Genomic DNA, 19,798 nt, shown 5'->3' with positions numbered 1-19,798 from the left:
ATCTAATCTTATCTTGTGTGATACTGTCGGCTGAGCTGTGTATCTAATCCTATCTTGTGTGATACCATCTGCTGAGCTGTATATCTAATCCCATCTGTGATACTGTCTGCTGAGTTCTGTATCTAATCCTATCCTGTAATACTGTCTGCTGAGCTGTGTATCTAACCCGATCCTGTGTGATACTGGCTGCTGAGCCGTGTATCTAATTCTATCCTGTGTGATACTGTCTGCTGAGTTCTGTATCTAATCCTATCCTGTGATAGTCTTTTGAGCTGTGTATCTAATCCCATTGAGTTCTACTGTTGAACTGTGTATCGAAGTGTCATGTGTGATACTGTCTGCTGAGCCGTGTATCTAATCCTATCCTGTGTGATGCTGTCTGCTGAGCTGTGTGTCTAATCCTGTCATGTATGCTATATCACCAGAGAGCGTTACAGTACTACACCCCCCATCATCCGTTCTGCCGTGCAGTAATAATTCTCCAGGTTGCAGGTTATAAGACCAGTGATGTTTATTCTTATATTGCGGGTGCAGCTTGGGTACGTGATACATGGTGATTGGCACTATGGCATCAGGTGCTTATTTTTCTTCCTTTGCATCTTGCTTCTCTCCATGAAGCCTTGGAGTTATATTCATAGCAATCAGGAGGCGCCACAGAAGACCTTCCCTGTGCTGTAGCTCCAGGTGACTTCTTCCGTGGGGTCGGGCCCTCCACCTGGCAGCGATAGTGATGGGTCGCCTATGTTCAGTTGCATTGGGCCCCTCTATGGCATCATGCTCTGTACCATTTCCTATCAGGGCAATCTCCAGTGATGTGTTTGATTTTTTTAATTTTCTTGTATCATGTTTTCTTGTTCCAGACTTTTCAACATAGAGACAAAAAAGCATAAGGACTGCAGTGACTACTGAAAACTTCATAGCTGAAGACTTGGGCTAGTGACGGTCCACGTGCTATGTCCTCTTCCCTCTTTAAGGAAGATTCAGGCAAAGATTCCAGACTCTTCTTTCTGATGTCATAGAATCTTCTGATGTCATGGAATCTTCTGTCATAGAGTCTTGTTACATGCAGCCACCACTAGGGGAAGCGCTAGAGTTGATAATCTGACTGCAGTAAGCTCCTGAGCGCCCTCTAGTGGGGAATGCATGTAACCAGAACTTTATCATATGTCACAATGCAGGGGATTTGCTGCTGCGTATCAGAAAATCTACAATGGTCGATATTCTAACAATATGAGACTTTCTGTCCAACATTAAAAAAAAAACAAAACAAAAAAACAAGTTGAGTCCTGTGGTTGTGGCCATTTAAAGAGAAGCCGATCGATGCATTATTCTAATTCTGCCATTTACTAACCGCCCTGAATGCTCCTCATCCTCTCCTCCTCCATAAACAACCTCTAATCTGTTTTTTATACCATTTCCACATCGAGCTGTGTACACAGAGAGCAGCACGAAAACACCGTAACCTTTAAGGAAAATTACTGTTATTGACTAATTCATCTTCACCCACATTGGGGAGAAGAGCGGAAGACTACGCTTGTAAACTCAGTCAGCTGTGAAGCCTACATCAGGGATAAATTCTGTTTAAAGAGGACCTGTCACCATATCAAAAAGGTGGCCAGTTTATGCTATTATTTTATTCCCGTTCCCCCCCCCCCCCCAACTATTACATTTTTTTTTTAATTATTTAAAAAAAAAAAATAAATCCGCCATATGATTGCAGAGATGGGTCTTTTATACTTAATTCCAGTTTTTAAATTTTTTACCAAGGGGGCAGTTCTCAAAGTATTAATATAGAGCAGAGTATAGTAATTGTATTCTAGTACATAGGCAGCAGTATTAGTTATAGTCTTTTATATGCAGGCAGTATTATAATAGTTCTTGTTTGCACGGCTTTTTTGTACTCATCCACAAACATTTGTATGTTTGTAAAGCTTGAACTTTCCTTTTCCACAGTATTATCGTAGTCATATTCTTGTACGTAGGGGCAGTATTATAGTAGTTATATTCTTATACATAGGGGCAGTATTATAGTAGATATATTCTTGTACATAGGGGCAGTATTATAGTAGTTATATTGTACATAGGAGGCAGTATTATAGTAGTTATATTCTTGCACATAGGGGCAGTATTATAGTAGTTATATTGTACATAGGAGGCAGTATTATAGTAGTTATATTTTTGCACATAGAAACAGTAATATAGTAGATACATTCATGTACTTAGGAGGCAATATTATAGTAGTTATATTCTTGTACATAGGAGCAGTATTATAGTAGTTATATTCTTGTACATAGGGTCAGTATTATAGTAGTTATATTCTTGTACATAGGGGGCAGTATTATAGTAGTCATTGTTGTACATGGGCAGTATTATAGTAGTTATATTCTTGTACATAGGGGACAGTATTATAGTAGTTATATTCTTCTACATAGGGGGCAGTATTATAGTAGTCATATAGTTGTACATAGGAGCAGTATTATAGTAGTTATATTCTTGTACATAGGGGGCAGTATTATAGTAGTTATATTCTTGTACATAGGAGCAGTATTATAGTAGTTATATTCATGTACGTGGGGGCAGTATTATAGTAGTTATATTCTTGTACATAGGGGGCAGTATTATAGTAGTTATATTCTTGTACATAGGGGCAGTATTATAGTAGTTATATTCTTGTACATAGGGGCAGTATTATAGTAGCTATATTCTTGTACATAGGGGGCAGTATTATAGTAGTTATATTGTACGTAGGAGCTGTATTATAGTAGCTATATTCTTGTACATAGGGGGCAGTATTATAGTAGTTATATTCTTGTACATGGAGATGAGAATTATAGTAGTTATATTCTTGTACATAGGGGGCAGTATTATAGTAGTTAGAATCTTGTACAAAGGGACAATATTACAGCAGTTATATTCTTGTACATAGGGGTAGTGTTATAGTAGTTATATTATTGTACATAGGGGCAGTATTATAGTACTTATATTCTTGTATATAATGGCAATATTGTATTTATATTCTTGTACACATAGGGGCAGTGTTATAGTAGTTATATTCATGTACAAAAGAGGGAGTATTACAGTAGTTATATTCTTGTACATAGGTGCTGTATTATAGTAGTTATATTCTTGTACATAGGGGCATTATTATAGTAGCTATATTCTTGTACATAGGGGCAGTATTATAGTAGTTATATTCTTGTACCTAAGGGGCAGTATTATAGTAGTTATTTTCTTGTACATAGGAGACAGTATTATAGTAGTTACGCTACCATTCAAAAGTTTAGGGTCACTTAGACATTTCCTTATTTTTGAAAGAAAAGCATGTTTTTTTCCAATGAAGCTAACATTCTATGATTCAGAAATACACTCTATACATTGTTAACGTGGTAAATGACTATTCTAGCTGCAAACGTCTGGTTTGTAATTCAATATCTTCATAGGTGTAGAGGCCCATTTCCAACAACCATCACTCCAGTGGTCTTATGGTACTTTGTGTTTGCTAACTGTGTAAGAAGGCTAATGGATGGTTAGAATAACCTTGAAAACCCTTGTGCAAGTATGTTACCACAGCTGACAACAGTTTGGCTGATTAGAGAACCTATAAACCTGACCTTCCTTTGAGCTAGTTGAGAATCTGGAGCATTACATTTGTTGGTTCCATTAAACTCTCAAAATGGCCAGAAAAAAAAGACTTTCATGTGAAACGCGACAGTCTATTCTTGTTCTTAGAAATGAAGGTTATTCCATGCGAGAAATTGCCAAGAAACTGAAGATTTCCTACAACGGTGTGTACTACTCCCTTCAGAGGAGAGCACAAACATTCTCTAACCAAAGTAGAAAGAGAAGTGGGAGGCCCCGCTGCACAACCGAGCAACAAGACAAGTACATTAGAGTCTGTAGTTTGAGAAATCGACGCCTCACAGGTCCTCAACTGGCAGCTTCATTAAATACTACACGCAAAACGCCAGTGTCAACGTCTACAGTGAAGAGGCGACTCCGGGATGCTGGCCTTCAGGGCAGAGTGGCAAAGAAAAAGCCATATCTGAGACTGGCTAAAAAGGAAAAGATTAATATGGGAGAAAGAACACAGACATTGGACAGAGGAAGATTGGAAAAAAGTCTTATGGACAAACGAATCCAAGTTTGAGGTGTTTGGATCACACAGAAAAACATTTGTGAGACACAGAACAACTGAAAAGATGCTGGAAGAGTAACTGACACCATCTGTCAAGCATGGTGGAGGTAATATGACGGTCTAGGGTTGCTTTGGTTCTGGTAAAGTGGGAGATTTGTACAAGGTAAAAGGGATTTTGAATAAGGAAGGCTATCACTCCATTTTGCAGCGCCATGCCATACCCTGTGGACAGCGCTTGATTGGAGCCAATTTCATCCCACAACAGGACAATGACCCAAAGCACACGTCCAAATTATGCAAGAACTACTTAGGGAAGAAGCAGGCAGCTGGTATTCTATCTGTAATGGAGTGGTCAGCGCAGTCACCAGATCTCAACCCCATTGAGCTGTTGTGGGAGCAGCTTGACCGTATGGTACCAAAAAGTGCCCATCAAGCCAAACCAACTTGTCGGTTGGCATGAGGGGCTTCTGGAAGCATGGGGTGAAATTTCTCCAGATTAGCGAATTAACTGCTAGAATGTCAAAGGTCTGCAATGCTGTAAATGCTGCAAAGGGAGCATTCTTTGACGACAGCAAAGTTTGAAGGAGAAAATAATTTCAAATAAAAATCTTTTTTTCGAACCTTGTCAATGTCTGGACTAGATTTTAAATTAATTTGGCAACTCATTTGATTAATAAAAATATGAGTTTTCATGGAAGGCACAAAATTGTCTGGGTGACCCTAAACTTTTGAACTGTAGTGCATATTCTTGTACATGGGTGCTGTATTATAGTAGTTATATTCTTGTACATAGGAGCAGTATTATAGTAGTTATATTCTTGTACATAGGGACAGTATTATAGTAGTTCTATTCTTGTACATAAGGGGCAGTATTATAGTAGTTCTATTCTTGTACATAAGGAGCAGTATTATAGTAGTTCTATTCTTGTACATAAGGGGCAGTATTATAGAAGTTATATTCTTGTACATAAGGGGCAGTGTTATAGTAGTTATATTCTTGTACATAGGGGCAGTATTACAGTACTTATATTCTTCTACATAGGGGGCAGTATTACAGTAGTTATATTTTTGTACATAGGGGCAGTATTACAGTAGTTATGTTCTTGTACATAAGGGGCAGTGTTATAGTAGTTATATTCTTGTACATAGGAGCAGTATTATAGTAGTTATATTCTTGTACATAGGAGCAGTATTATAGTAGTTGTATTCTTGTACATAGGAGGCAGTATTATAGTAGTTATATTCCTGTACATAGGAGCAGTATTATAGTAGTTACAGTGGGGCAAAAAAGTATTTAGTCAGTCAGCAATAGTGCAAGTTCCACCACTTAAAAAGATGAGAGGCGTCTGTAATTTACATCATAGGTAGACCTCAACTATGGGAGACAAACTGAGAAAAAAAAATCCAGAAAATCACATTGTCTGTTTTTTTATCATTTTATTTGCATATTATGGTGGAAAATAAGTATTTGGTCAGAAACAAACAATCAAGATTTCTGGCTCTCACAGACCTGTAACTTCTTCTTTAAGAGTCTCTTCTTTCCTCCACTCATTACCTGTAGTAATGGCACCTGTTTAAACTTATCAGTATAAAAAGACACCTGTGCACACCCTCAAACAGTCTGACTCCAAACTCCACTATGGTGAAGACCAAAGAGCTGTCAAAGGACACCAGAAACAAAATTGTAGCCCTGCACCAGGCTGGGAAGACTGAATCTGCAATAGCCAACCAGCTTGGAGTGAATAAATCAACAGTGGGAGCAATAATTAGAAAATGGAAGACATTCAAGACCACTGATAATCTCCCTCGATCTGGGGCTCAACGCAAAATCCCACCCCGTGGGGTCAGAATGATCACAAGAACGGTGAGCAAAAATCCCAGAACCACGCGGGGGGACCTAGTGAATGAACTGCAGAGAGCTGGGACCAATGTAACAAGGCCTACCATAAGTAACACACTACGCCACCATGGACTCAGATCCTGCAGTGCCAGACGTGTCCCACTGCTTAAGCCAGTACATGTCCGGGCCCGTCTGAAGTTTGCTAGAGAGCATTTGGATGATCCAGAGGAGTTTGGGGAGAATGTCCTATGGTCTGATGAAACCAAACTGGAACTGTTTGGTAGAAACACAACTTGTCGTGTTTGGAGGAAAAAGAATACTGAGTTGCATCCATCAAACACCATACCTACTGTAAAGCATGGTGGTGGAAACATCATGCTTTGGGGCTGTTTCTCTGCAAAGGGGCCAGGACGACTGATCCGGGTACATGAAAGAATGAATGGGGCCATGTATCGTGAGATTTTGAGTGCAAACCTCCTTCCATCAGCAAGGGCATTGAAGATGAAACGTGGCTGGGTCTTTCAACATGACTGATCCAAAGCACACCGCCAGGGCAACGAAGGAGAGGCTTCGTAAGAAGCATTTCAAGGTCCTGGAGTGGCCTAGCCAGTCTCCAGATCTCAACCCTATTGAAAACCTTTGGAGGGAGTTGAAAGTCCGTGTTGCCAAGCGAAAAGCCAAAAACATCACTGCTCTAGAGGAGATCTGCATGGAGGAATGGGTCAACATACCAACAACAGTGTGTGGCAACCTTATGAAGACTTACAGAAAACGTTTGACCTCTGTCATTGCCAACAAAGGATATATTACAAAGTATTGAGATGAAATTTTGTTTCTGACCAAATACTTATTTTCCACCATAATATGCAAATAAAATGATAAAAAAACAGACAATGTGATTTTCTGGATTTTTTTTCTCAGTTTGTCTCCCATAGTTGAGGTCTACCTATGATGTAAATTACAGACGCCTCTCATCTTTTTAAGTGGTGGAACTTGCACTATTGCTGACTGACTAAATACTTTTTTGCCCCACTGTATATTCTTGTGCATAGCAGCAGTATTATAGTAGTTATATGCTTGTACACAGGGGCAGTATTATAGTTATCATACTTCTTTTGCACAGGGTGGTTTTATACATTTTTTATGTACCTGGTATGTTCTTGTGTCTATGTTGGTTGGTATATTATGCGCTTCCTCCATATTACATATGAGTTGTCGCATTGTTGCTCTCTTTGGTTATCTGCGTCCTCTGAGCACATTGTATATTAATGAGATGCATTGTTGGGATGAATCTCAGTTTACTGCAAATCCAATAAACAGCAGAGCAATAAACATGTAGGATTGAGGACGCACATTACACTGGGCATCCGTCCTACCATCAATTACTGATTATTGTCCCGCTGAATCCGGCGCTGCTCTGTACTGTACATCACATTAATAACTGGATATCGTCCATAAACACATTTTACAGCAACCTTTCAAGAAGACTGCAAAATATCAACTGCTGCAGATGAGAAACAAACTAGAGGAGGGGGATGGGGTCCTGGTGGTATTTTCATATAGTGATCTTGATCTTTAAGTGAGACCCTAGTAATTTTTTTATATGAAGTTTCCTTCTGCTATCAGAATTTAATTGTGAACTTTGCTTTACATTAATGGAACTGAACCAAAAAGGAGGCGGGGGAAGGGAGCACTGCTCTGAGCACGTTTCTGTGTCATAGAGCCCTACAATGATAGAATGTTAGAGTTGGAAGTGACCTCCAGGGTCATCTGGTCCAACCCCCTGCTCAATACAGGATTCACTAAACCATCTCAGACAAATGTCTGTCCAGCCTCTTATTGAGAACTTCCATTGAAGGAGAACTTGCCACCTCTCGTGGCAGCCTGTTCCATTCATTGATCACCCTGTCAAAAAGGTTTTTTTTCTAATATGTAATCTGTATCTTCTCCCTTTCAGTTTCATTCCATTGCTTCTCGTGTTTCCATGTGCAAATGAGAATAAGGATGATCCATCTACACTGTGACATCCCTTCAGATATTTGTAGGCAGCTATTAAGTCCATTAAGTCCTCCAATATTGCAAGCTAAACATTCCCAGCTCATTTAATGGTTCCTCGTAGGACATTCTTTGCAGTCCGCTCACCATCCTGGCAGCTCTTTTCTGAACTTGCTCCAGCTTTTCAATGTCTTTTTTTTAACCCCTATACCCCCAAGGGTTGTTTGCATGTTAATGACCAGGCCGTTTTTTACAATTCTGACCACTGTCTCTTTATGAGGTTATAACTTTGGAACGCTTCAACGGATCCCTGTGATTCTGACATTTTTTCATGACATATTGTACTTCATGATAGTGGTAAAACTTCTTTGATATGACGTGTATTTATTTGTGATAAAACCGGAAATTTGGCTAAAATTTTGAAAATTTCTCAATTTTCCAACTTTGAATTTTCATGCCCTTAAATCACACAGATATGTCACACAAAATACTTAAGTAACATTTCCCACATGTCTACTTTACAACAGCACAATTTTGGAACCAAAATTTTTTTTGTTAGGAAGTTAGAAGGATTAAAATTTGTGGCAATACATTTTTATCTCCCTGATCACAGCATTATGTACATGAGATTACTTGTACTAAAGGGTAATTTCAAATCTCAGAGAGACAGAAGAGTCTGGGAATATAAACTTCTGACGACCTTTGACACACTCAGTGCAGGAATAAATGTGTCGCATGGATTTATGCCTTTTTTACATCAATTGAGGAATTTGCTCCCCACACCATGTGGGGGCATCATAACACAGAACCATACCCCAACCAGAGGACAATAAAACATTCACACTCCTTATGTATGAACTATTCCAATATTTATGAACACAACTGTTAATCACTGTCACATAATGGTAGTTCTGCTTCACGTCACCTGTCTTATCTATGGCATTATTTCTGGGCTGTATTGTGCATAAATGTGATTCTTCAGAATTTGTATTAATCTATGCCTGATGAAGGGACCTGAGTAGTCTTGAAAGCTTGCAATTTGTTACCATCTATTCAGTTATCCATTAAAAGGTATCAACCACTGACGACTCTCAATTCTAATTTTTTTAAATTAATATTTAACTTTTTTTCACAAGAAATTTACTTCAGATCCAATTTGTTTTAATTTACCAAGGGTAACAGGAGAAATTAATTGGACCCCAAAAGTTGTTGTACAATTTGTCCAGAGTACGCCGATACCCCATATGTGGGGGTAAACCACTGTTTGGGCGCATGGCAGAGCTCGGAAGGGAAGGAGCGCCGTTTGACTTTTGTCAACGCAGAATTGGCTGGAATTGAGGAATTGAGGACGGACGCCATGTCACGTTTGTGGAAACCCCGCAAAAGTGACCCCATTTTGGAAACTAGACCATCCAAGGAACTTTTCTAGATGTGTGGTGAGCACTTTTAACCTTTTAAAGTTTATAATGTAGAGCCTTGAAAATAAAAAAAATAAAATTTCCGCAAAAATGATCTTTTAGCCCACAACTTTTAATTTTCCCAAGGGTATCTAGAGAAATTGGATCCCAAAAGTTGTTGTGCAATTTGTCCTGAGTATGCGGATACCCCATAAGTGGGAGAAAACTACTGTCAGAGCTTGGAAGGGAAGTAGTGATGTTTTGGAATACAGACTTTGATGGAATGGTCTGCGGGCATCATGTTGCGTTTGCAGAGCCCTTAACCCCCCATAAGTGACCCCATTTTGGAAACTAGACCCCCCAATGAACTTTTCTAGATGTGCTGTGAGAACTCTCCCACAATTGCCCCCTATGTCTGCTTAGGTGATTTAGGTGAGACAGCCAACCTAAAATTAACTGTCCTGCCGCTGTTTGAAGTATTGCTTGGAGCCTAATACTTCCTCGGCGTTCCGGCCACCGGCTACGCGCCTCAGTAGGATGTTGCCTCGATCTTACGGCACGACTCCTACTGGCTTTATCTCCTTTTTGCTGCGATCTCGTTTCTCACTTCTCCACAGTAAACCTCGCTTCTTTTCCTTTCTTAGGATGCCGCCGCATTCGAGTGCAGGCGCGGCTCCGTAATGTTCTGTTCTGTTCGCTAGGCCACTGTCAGGATCCCACCCCTGACAGAGACCCCCCCTGAATCTTCCCCCCGCAACACCCTCTGCCACAGGATGTTGCCTGGTTCCAACCCAGTCAGCTTCTGACTAACTTCCTATCCAGCCCCCAGTTTTACCAGATTGTGAGGAGTGGCCTAATGCATAGAACCCTTTGCTCCCCCTGGTGGCCAGAATGTGAAGTGTAAAGTGTGACTATGATACCTGGTCAGGTGAACTCCTTAAGTGCCATCAGACGTACCATCACTCCCCTTAGCGGCGGAGCGTCAGTACTGCAACGACCAGGACTCTGGGGCGCTGCACTCGTTACTCAGGTTTCCACGAGCATGCACGGGTGGTCTCCAAGTATTTGGATGTTCTTGGAGATTTAGTTTTCGTCGCCGCAGCTGCATGATTTGTGACTGCTAGACAGCCTGAATACATGTGGGGGTTGCCTGTTTGTTAGGGAATTCCCACATGTATTCAGTCTGTCTAGCAGACGCAAATAATGCAGCTGCGGCGATGAAAACTAAATCTCCGAGCACGCTGAAATACTTGGAGACCACCCGAGCATGCTTGGGGAATCACGAGTAACGAGTATACTCGCTCATCACTAACCCCTAATCCCAACCCTAGCCATAACCCAAGCCACACCCCTAATCCCAACCCTAGCCACACCCCTAACCCCAACACACCCCTAACCCCAGTCCCGACCCTAACCACACCCCTAACCCTGACACACCCCTAACCCTAATCCCAACCCTAACCCTAATCCCAACCGCAAACGTAATCCAAACCCTAACCCCAACTTTAGCCTCAACTCTAACCCTAATGGTAAAATGGAAATAAATACATTTTTTTTTATAATTTTTCCCTAACTAAGGGGGTGATAAAGGGAGGTTTCATTTACTATTTATAGTGGGTCTTTATAGTGGGTTTTTATGTTTGGCAGCTGTCACACACTAAAAAACGCTATTTATTGCAAAAAAATATTTTTTGAATCACCACATTCTGAGAGCTATAATTTTTCCATACTTTGGCCCACAGAGTCATGTGAGGTCTATTTTTTTTGCGGGAAGAGTTGATGTTTTTATTGGTACCATTTTCGTACACATGACATTTTTTTATCGCTTTTTATTCCGATTTTTGTGAGGCAAAATGAACAAAAAACAGCAATTAATGAATTTCTTTGTGGGGGCGTTTATACCGTTCCGCGTGTGGTAAAAATTGATAAAGCAGTTTTATTCTTCAGGTCAGTACGATGACAGCGATATCTCATTTATATCATTTTTTTATGTTTTGGCACTTTTATACAATAAAAACTATTTTATATTAAAAAATAATTATTTTTGCATCGCTTTATTCTGAGAGCCATAACTTTTTTATTTTTCCCGTGATGGAGCTGTATGGGGGCTTGTTTTTTTTGTGGAACAAGATGACGTTTTTAGCGGTACCACGTTTATTTATATCGATCTTTTTGATCGCGTGTTATTCCACTTTTTGTTCGGCGGTATGATGATAAAGCGTTGTTTTTTGTCCTTTTTTTTATAATGGTGTTCACTAAAGAGGTTAACTAGTGGGACAGTTTTATAGGCCGGGTCGTTACGGATGCAGCGATACTAAATATGTGTACTTTTATTGTTTAGATTTTTTTTATTTCACATATTTATTGATGGAATAAATATTGATTTTTTTATTATTATTGTTTTAAATAGTTTTACAATTATTTAAAAAAAAATTGTTTTAATTCTTACTTTTACACTGTGTCCCACTATGGGACACTCATTTTGTGCAGGCTGCAATCCCTGCACACCGACCTTAGAGACTTCCTGACATGCACTGCGCATGATAGGAAGTCTCTCAGCTCTGGTAACCCGTATGTCATCATGACGACATCGGGTTACCATGGGAGCGATCGGTACCCCGCGTCATGCCGCTGGGTCTCCAATCCAAAGGCAGAGGGGCTGTCAGCCTTTCTGCCGGCTTCGGAACACTGCAATCATGTTTGATCACGGTGTTTTGGGGGTTAAAGTGTCGGGAGCGGTCCGTGACCGCTCGTGGCATTTAGTGCCGGGTGTCAGCTGTGAGAATCAGCTGACACCCAGCCACGCTCCCCCCAGGAGCGCATCTCATCGCATTGGATGTACTATTCCGTCCATGGGTATTAAGTCCCAGGTCACATGGACGGAGTAGTACGTCCAATGCCAGAAAGGGGTTAAAATGTGGTGCCCAGAACTGGATACAGTATTCCAGATGAGGCCTGACCAAGGAGGAGTAGAGGGGGATTATTACTTCACGTGATCTACAACCCCTAGCAAAAATTATGGAATCACCGGCATTGGAGGATGTTCATTCATTTGTTTAATTTTGTAGAAAATAAAGCAGATCACAGACATGGCACAAAACTAAAGTCATTTCAAATGGCAACTTTCTGGCTTTAAGAAACACTAAAAGAAATCAAGAAGAAAAAATGTGGTAGTCAGTAATGGTAACTTTTTTAACCAAGCATAGGGGAAAAATGATGGAGTCACTCAATTCTGAGGAAAAAATTATGGAATCATGAAAAACAAACAACAAAAGAAAACACTCCAACACATCACTAGTATTTTGTTGCACCACCTTTGGCTTTTGTAACAGCTTGCAGTCTCTGAGGGATGGACTTAATGAGTGTCAAACAGGACTCTTCATCACTCTGACTCCAACTTTCTCTGATTGCTGTTGCCAGATCAGCTTTGCAGGTTGGAGCCTTGTCATGGACCATTTTCTTCAACTTCCTCCAAAGATTTCCAATCGGATTGAGATCCGGACTATTTGCAGGCCATGACATTGACCTTATGTGTCTTTTTATAAGGAATATTTTCACAGTTTTTGCTCTATGGCAGGATGCACTATCATCTTGAAAAATGATTTAATCATCCCCAAACATCCTTTCAATTGATGGATAAGAAAAGTGTCCAAAATATCAACATAAACTTGTGCATTTGTTGAAGATGTAATGACAACTATCTCCCCAGTGCCTTTACCTGACATGCAGCCCCATATCATCAATGACTGTGGAAATTTGCATGTTCTCTTCAGGCAGTCATCTTTATAAATCTCATTGGAACGGCACCAAACAAAATTTCCAGCATCATCACCTTGCCCAATGCAGATTCACGACTCATCACTGAATATGACTTTCATCCAGTCATCCACAGTCCAAGATTGCTTTTCCTTAGTCCATTGTAACCTTGTTTTTTTTCTGTTTAGGTGATAATGATGGCTTTCGTTTAGCTTTTCTGTTTGTAAATCCCATTTCCTTTAGGCGGTTTCTTACAATTCGGTCACAGACGTTGACTCCAGTTTCCACCCATTCGTTCCACATTTGTTGTGCATTTCCTGTTTTGGAGACATATTGTTTGAAGTTTCTGGTCTTGACGCTTTGATGTCCTTCTTGGTCTACCAGTATGTTTGCCTTTAACAACCTTCCCATGTTGTTTGTATTTGGTCCAGATTTTAGACACAGCTGACTGTGAACAACCAACATCTTTTGCAACATTGCGTGATGATTTACCCTCTTTTAAGAGTTTGATAATCCTCTCCTTTGTTTCAATTGACATCTCTCGTGTTGGAGCCATGATTCATGTCAGTCCACTTGGTGCAACAGCTCTCCAAGGTGTGATCACTCCTTTTTAGATGCAGAATTGAGTGATTCCATAATTTTTCCCCTATGCTTGGTTAAAAAAAAAGTAACCATTACTGACTACCACATTATTTGTTCTTGATTTCTTTTAGTGTTTCTTAAATTGCTTTAGTTTTGTGCCATGTCTGTGATCTGCTTTTTTTTCTACAAAATTAAACAACTGAATGAACATCCTCCAAGACCGATTATTCCATAATTGTTGCCAGGGGTTGTAGACTCTATGCTTCTCTAAATGCATTCTAGAACTGTGCTTGCCTTTTTTGCTGCTGCATTACACTGTTGACTCATGTGCAGTCTGCAATCTATTAGTATACCCAAGTATTTTTCACACATGCTGTTGCTTAGTTCTATTCTTCCCATTCTGTAGATTTTTTTTTTTGCCCAGATGCAGAGTCTTGCATATCTCCCTGTTGGATACCATTCTATTAGTTGCTGCCCATTTTTCAAGCTTATCTTGATCTCTCTGAATTCTTTCTATGTCTTCTATTTCTCCTAGCTTTGCATCTTCTGTAATTTTGATTGGTTTACCTTTAGTTCCCTTATCTAGTTCTTATAAAAATGTCACAAATTTAGTTGTCATTATTTAAGCAACTGCAGCATGTTTATTATGTTGCTGTGCCTTAACCTGCTGCATTATGTACGTTATGTTACATGTGGATATATACAATGAGCATTGTATGGAATGATGCCATCATCACATATGTCCGCTCACTATGGCGGTAACATAAGCTGCAGACAGTTGCTTCCGAATGTTTCTTTCCCTGGGGAATCTTTGCCAGTAACTTCCCTGTCAGCAGATTGTGTAACACCAGACGGTGTCCTGTACGCTCTACTGTCTGCAATGTGCTCCGCTACAACTCGTGAGGGATAATTACAGTCACCCAAACACGAAAATCAGGTCTGGAAACGTGACTGAGTGTGTGACCTCACTGGTATGACTGGAAGTGATACCTAAGAGGTGCAAGTCTTTCACACCTAATAACCAGATGAAAATTTGAACCCCCTTAGTAAACCTCTTCCGTTTTGTATATACAACTCTTGTGCAGATTTATGTGTCTCCATGGTTACAGACTACCTGCAGTCATGAGTTACTTCATTGCATTTGTCCTGTGCATTTCTGGTCTGGAGGACATCAAGAAGCAGAAGCAAACGGGGTGAAGTAACCAATGGCTGGTTCGAATCAATTATTTACGAGCTTCAAAATTCCTACTTACTATTCGTAGATGGAACCTCCCTGTTTATAGGATCATCAGAGTATTGAAATTATTTTATATGTATTGTATACCACTTATACATTGTAACTAGTCTCATATCAGGGCACGAGTTCCTCTGCTTAATTCCCAAAAGGTATGTCCAATATTCAGGTGTCAACCCGATACGCGCTCCGCACGTAAATGGCAAAGGGGTTCCATTATTTAGGCAATATTGCCATGATCCGTAACATTGCTGGAATTAATATGTTTTTGCGAGCTGCTGTACAGTTTAACTTACCATCTACTCTTTGGAGGCAAATTCTAAGGGGTATTGGACCTATGTTCCCAAATGGTCACAACCTCCAGAATATTTTCCATCACTCACAATGAGGGATCTCCTGGGTGTCAGTGACACCACACTTTCAGGTTATCTCAATTTTAAATATTGGAATAGTAATTAGAAATGTAGTATAGTTCTTCTGATGTGCTGATGTGCAATATTGCTTACCTTATGTGCATGGCACTGCAGTAGCTTAGATATTCATGGTTATGACCACTGTCACTATATGAGTCGTTGTAACCATGGACACCTAAGCTACTGCAATAGCCTGCACATTGGGTAAGCAACATAGCAAATCAGAAGAACTATATAACATTTCTAAATAGACTTTGACAAATTTCTGTCCATTATGGGGCCTTATGCTCTGGGAAATTTTGTAGGATTATAACATTTCTAATTAGAGGTATTTGTTAATATTTTTATTACACATACTACACATTGGGATAGGATTTTGAAGATTGGCATACCCCTTTATTAATTAACATGGGGACTTTGTGATCAGCATGATGGCCCCATGATTAGCGGTGACGCATTGACTAACCATTGATTAACATGTTTGGGACTTAGTAATTTTCCCCTCAAGCTTTAAACATGCCTCAATCACACCTATCCTCAAAAAGCCTTCTCTTGACCCATCCTCTGTATCTAGCTATCGCCCTATATCACTTCTCCCCTATGCCTCAAAACTACTGGAACAACACGTCCATCTTGAACTGTCCTCCCATCTATCTTCCTGCTCCCTTTTTGACCGCTTACAATCAGGCTTCCAGTCACACCACTCCACTGAAACTGCCCTAAGGTCACCAATGACCTATTAACCACCAAGAGCAAGCGACACTTCTCTATCCTCCTCCTCCTGGACCTGTCCTCTGCCTTTGACACAGTGGACCATTCCCTATTACTACAGACCCTCTCATCCCTTGGCATCACAGACTTGTCCCTATCCTGGATCTCATCATACCTAACTGACCGAATATTCAGCGTCTCCCACTCACACACGACCTCCTCACCTCGCCCCCTATCTGTCGGAGTCCCGCAAGGTTCAGTTCTAGGGCCTCTGCTCTTCTCCATTTACACTTTTGGCCTGGGACAGCTCATAGAATCTCCCGGTTTTCAGTATCATCTCTATGCTGATGACACACAGATCTACATCTCTGGACCAGATATCACCACCCTACTAACCAGAATCCCTCAATGTCTATCCGCTATTTCATCCTTCTTCTCCGCTAGATTTCTAAAACTTAACATGGACAAAACAGAATTCATTGTCTTTCCCCCATCTCACACGACCCCCCCAACGAACCTATCCATTACAGTAAACGGCTGCCCACTCTCCCCAGTCCCACAAGCTCGCGGTCTCTGGGTAATCCTTGACACTGATCTCTCCTTCAAAACGCATATCCAAGCCCTTTCCACTTCCTGCCGCCTTCAACTCAAAAATATTTCACGGATGCGTACATTCCTAAACCAAGAATCTGCAAAAACCCTAGTCCATGCCCTCATCATCTCCCACCTCGACTACTGTAACCTCCTGCTCTGTGGCCTCCCCTCTAACACTCTCGCACCCCTCCAATCTATTCTTAACTCTGCTGCCTGACTAATCCACCTGTCCCCCCACTATTCCCCGGCCTCTCCCCTTTGTCAATCCCTTCACTGGCTCCCCATTACCCAGAGACTCCAGTACAAAAGCCTAACCATGACGTACAAAGCCATCCACAACCTGTCTCCTCCATACATCTGTGGCCTCATCTCCCGGTACCTTCCTGCACGCAACCTCCGATCCTCACAAGATCTCCTTCTCTACTCCCCTCTTATCTCCTCTTCCCACAATCGCATACAAAATTTCTCTCGCGCATCACCCCTACTCTGGAACCCTCTACCACAACACCTCAGACTCTCACCTACCATCGAAACCTTCAAAAAGAACCTGAAGACCCACCTCTTCCGGCAAGCCTACAACCTGCAGTAACCACCGATCGACCAAGCCACTGCACGACCAGCTCTATCCTCACCTACTGTATCCTCACCCATCCCTTGTAGATTGTGAGCCCTTGCGGGCAGGGTCCTCTCTCCTCCTGTACCAGTTGTGACAGTTGTTCAAGATTATTGTACCTGTTTTTATTATGTATTCCCCTCCTTACATGTAAAGCGACATGGAATAAATGGTGCTATAATAATAAATAATAATAATAATCAGTGTGTTTACTTAATAGGTAACAAGGACCAAGGTGAAAAGAACCGAACATATGGCCAAAAAAGAAAGGTTAGGACAATAGACATAAGATAAAATACCTTTATTAGTGAGGGTGGTAAGAAGTAGCACTACATACAAAAGAGGTGCCACACAAGTTAAATAAAAAGGAGACACAATTATACATGACAATAAAAATATATTAAAAAAACGAACCACAAGGTAACTAAATGGAAGGATTATATGTACATATATAAGCATAAATAGTAGAGTAATTAGACATTCTAATATATCAAAAGCATACAGGAACAACTGCAGAAAAGTGCTGCACAGTATTGGTGTGACTGAGATGACAGGACATTCTCCTGGATACAATAATATCAGGTATGTTCTATACAGTAAGAGAAATGGACACCACAAGGGTGCAAATTCATATAGGAGCACAAAGGATGCGTCACTGTATGGTTGTGTAGTGTGTCCAGATTTATAGAGGACAAGTGAGAGGGAGCAGGAGATGCAAAACCTACAGGAAAGTAGGTAACCATTGCAAGATATCTATAAGACAAGTAAGAGGAGATGCAAAACCTGGGGAATACAATTAGTCCAAAGTGGGATATGACATTGTGGGCATGGGCACAATGAATTATCTGTGTGGTTCATGTCCTGGTGTGGCGCACACCCTGATGCGCGTTTCGGAACATGTCCTTCATCCTTTCTTTTTTGACCTTATGTTCGGTTCTTTTCTCCTTGGTCCTCACAATTCCTGAATGGTCTTCCATTCTTCCTTTTAGGCTATGTGCACACGTTGCGGATTTGATGCTGTGGATTCGCAGCTGTTTTCCATCAGGTTTACAGTACCATGTAAACGTATGGAAAACAAAATCCAAAGTGCACATGTTGCGAAAAAAAAGTGCGGAAACGTAGCCTTGTTTATTCCGCAGCATGTCAATTCTTTGTGCAGATTCCGCAGCAGTTTACACCTGCTCCTTAATAGGAATCCGCAGGTGTAAAACTGCAGGTGGAATCCGCACAAAAACCGCGGGTAATCTGCGCAGTGCGGTTTACCTGCGGATTTTGCAAAAACAGTGCGGAAAAATCCGCACACCAATCCTCAATGTGTGCACATAGCCTCACAGTAGATATACAGTTACGTCCATATATATTTGACTCGTTACTCGAGATTTCCCAAGCACGCTCGGAGGTCCTCCGAGTATTTTTTAGTGCTCGGAGATTTAGTTTTCCTCAGCTCAGCTGAATGATTTACATCTGTTAGCCAGCTTGATTACTTCCAGTTTCAGGCTCTAATAATACAATCTATGATACAACTCACTACTGTCTCCACTATCAGCTATATCATTCATAAAGCAAAGGCAACTGTGCCCATCAGGGGCGGACAACTTGGGGCCCCCTGCGCTGGAAATGTGCCTGGGCCCCCTCCTTTTAAAACTATATATATATGTGCCTGGGCCCCCTCCTTTTAAAACTATATATATATATATATATATATATAACTATATATATATATATATATATATATAATATATAAAGCTGGATGTGTGTGTGTGTGTGTGTGTGTGTGTGTGTGTGTGTGTGTGTGTGTGTGTGTGTGTGTGTGTGTGTGTGTGTGTGTATCTCCGGGATTGGAATCTGCACCGTCGCAGCTACCCCAACAAAATTTTGCACAGTCACAAAACTGTAGATAGGGGCAAAATTGTTGGTGAATTGTAACGCGCGGGGTTAAAATTTCACCTCACAACATAGCCTATGACGTTCTCGGGGTCCAATGAAAAATGTGAAGACCAAGAAACAAGGCTGACACACATGAGAACAGCAGCTGCTTCCTCAAGAGCCAATGAACTTTCTGAGAAGAACCAGAGCTGCTTCCTCAAGAGCCAATGAACTTTCTGAGGAGAGGGAAGTGAGGCTTGCAGATAAGAGAAAAAGAGCTGCTGCCTCAAGGGCCAATGAACTTTCTGAGGAGAGAGAAGCGAGGCTTGCAGACAAGAGAACAAGAACTGCTTCCTCAAGAGCCAATGAACTTTCTGAGGAGAGAGAAGCGAGGCTTGCAGACATGAAAACAAGAGCTGCCTCCTCAAGAGCCAATGAACTTTCTGAGGATAGGGAAGCGAGGGTTGCAGATAAGAGAAGAGCTGCTTCCTCAAGGGCCAATGAGTCATCTGCTTCAATTAGCTTAGCTTTTGCCTTTTCATAATTACATTTCTATCTATTTGTTTTGTGGTTTTTGTGTGCAGAATAAATTTTTGTTAACACATTCTATTTTGCTAACAGCAGTTATTAACCCAGGCGAAGCCAGGTAGTACAGCTAGTGT

Source organism: Ranitomeya variabilis, chromosome 2 (genome assembly GCF_051348905.1).
Source record: "Ranitomeya variabilis isolate aRanVar5 chromosome 2, aRanVar5.hap1, whole genome shotgun sequence".
NCBI classification, from domain to species: Eukaryota; Metazoa; Chordata; class Amphibia; order Anura; family Dendrobatidae; genus Ranitomeya; species Ranitomeya variabilis.
This window is presented reverse-complemented; position numbering follows the sequence as displayed.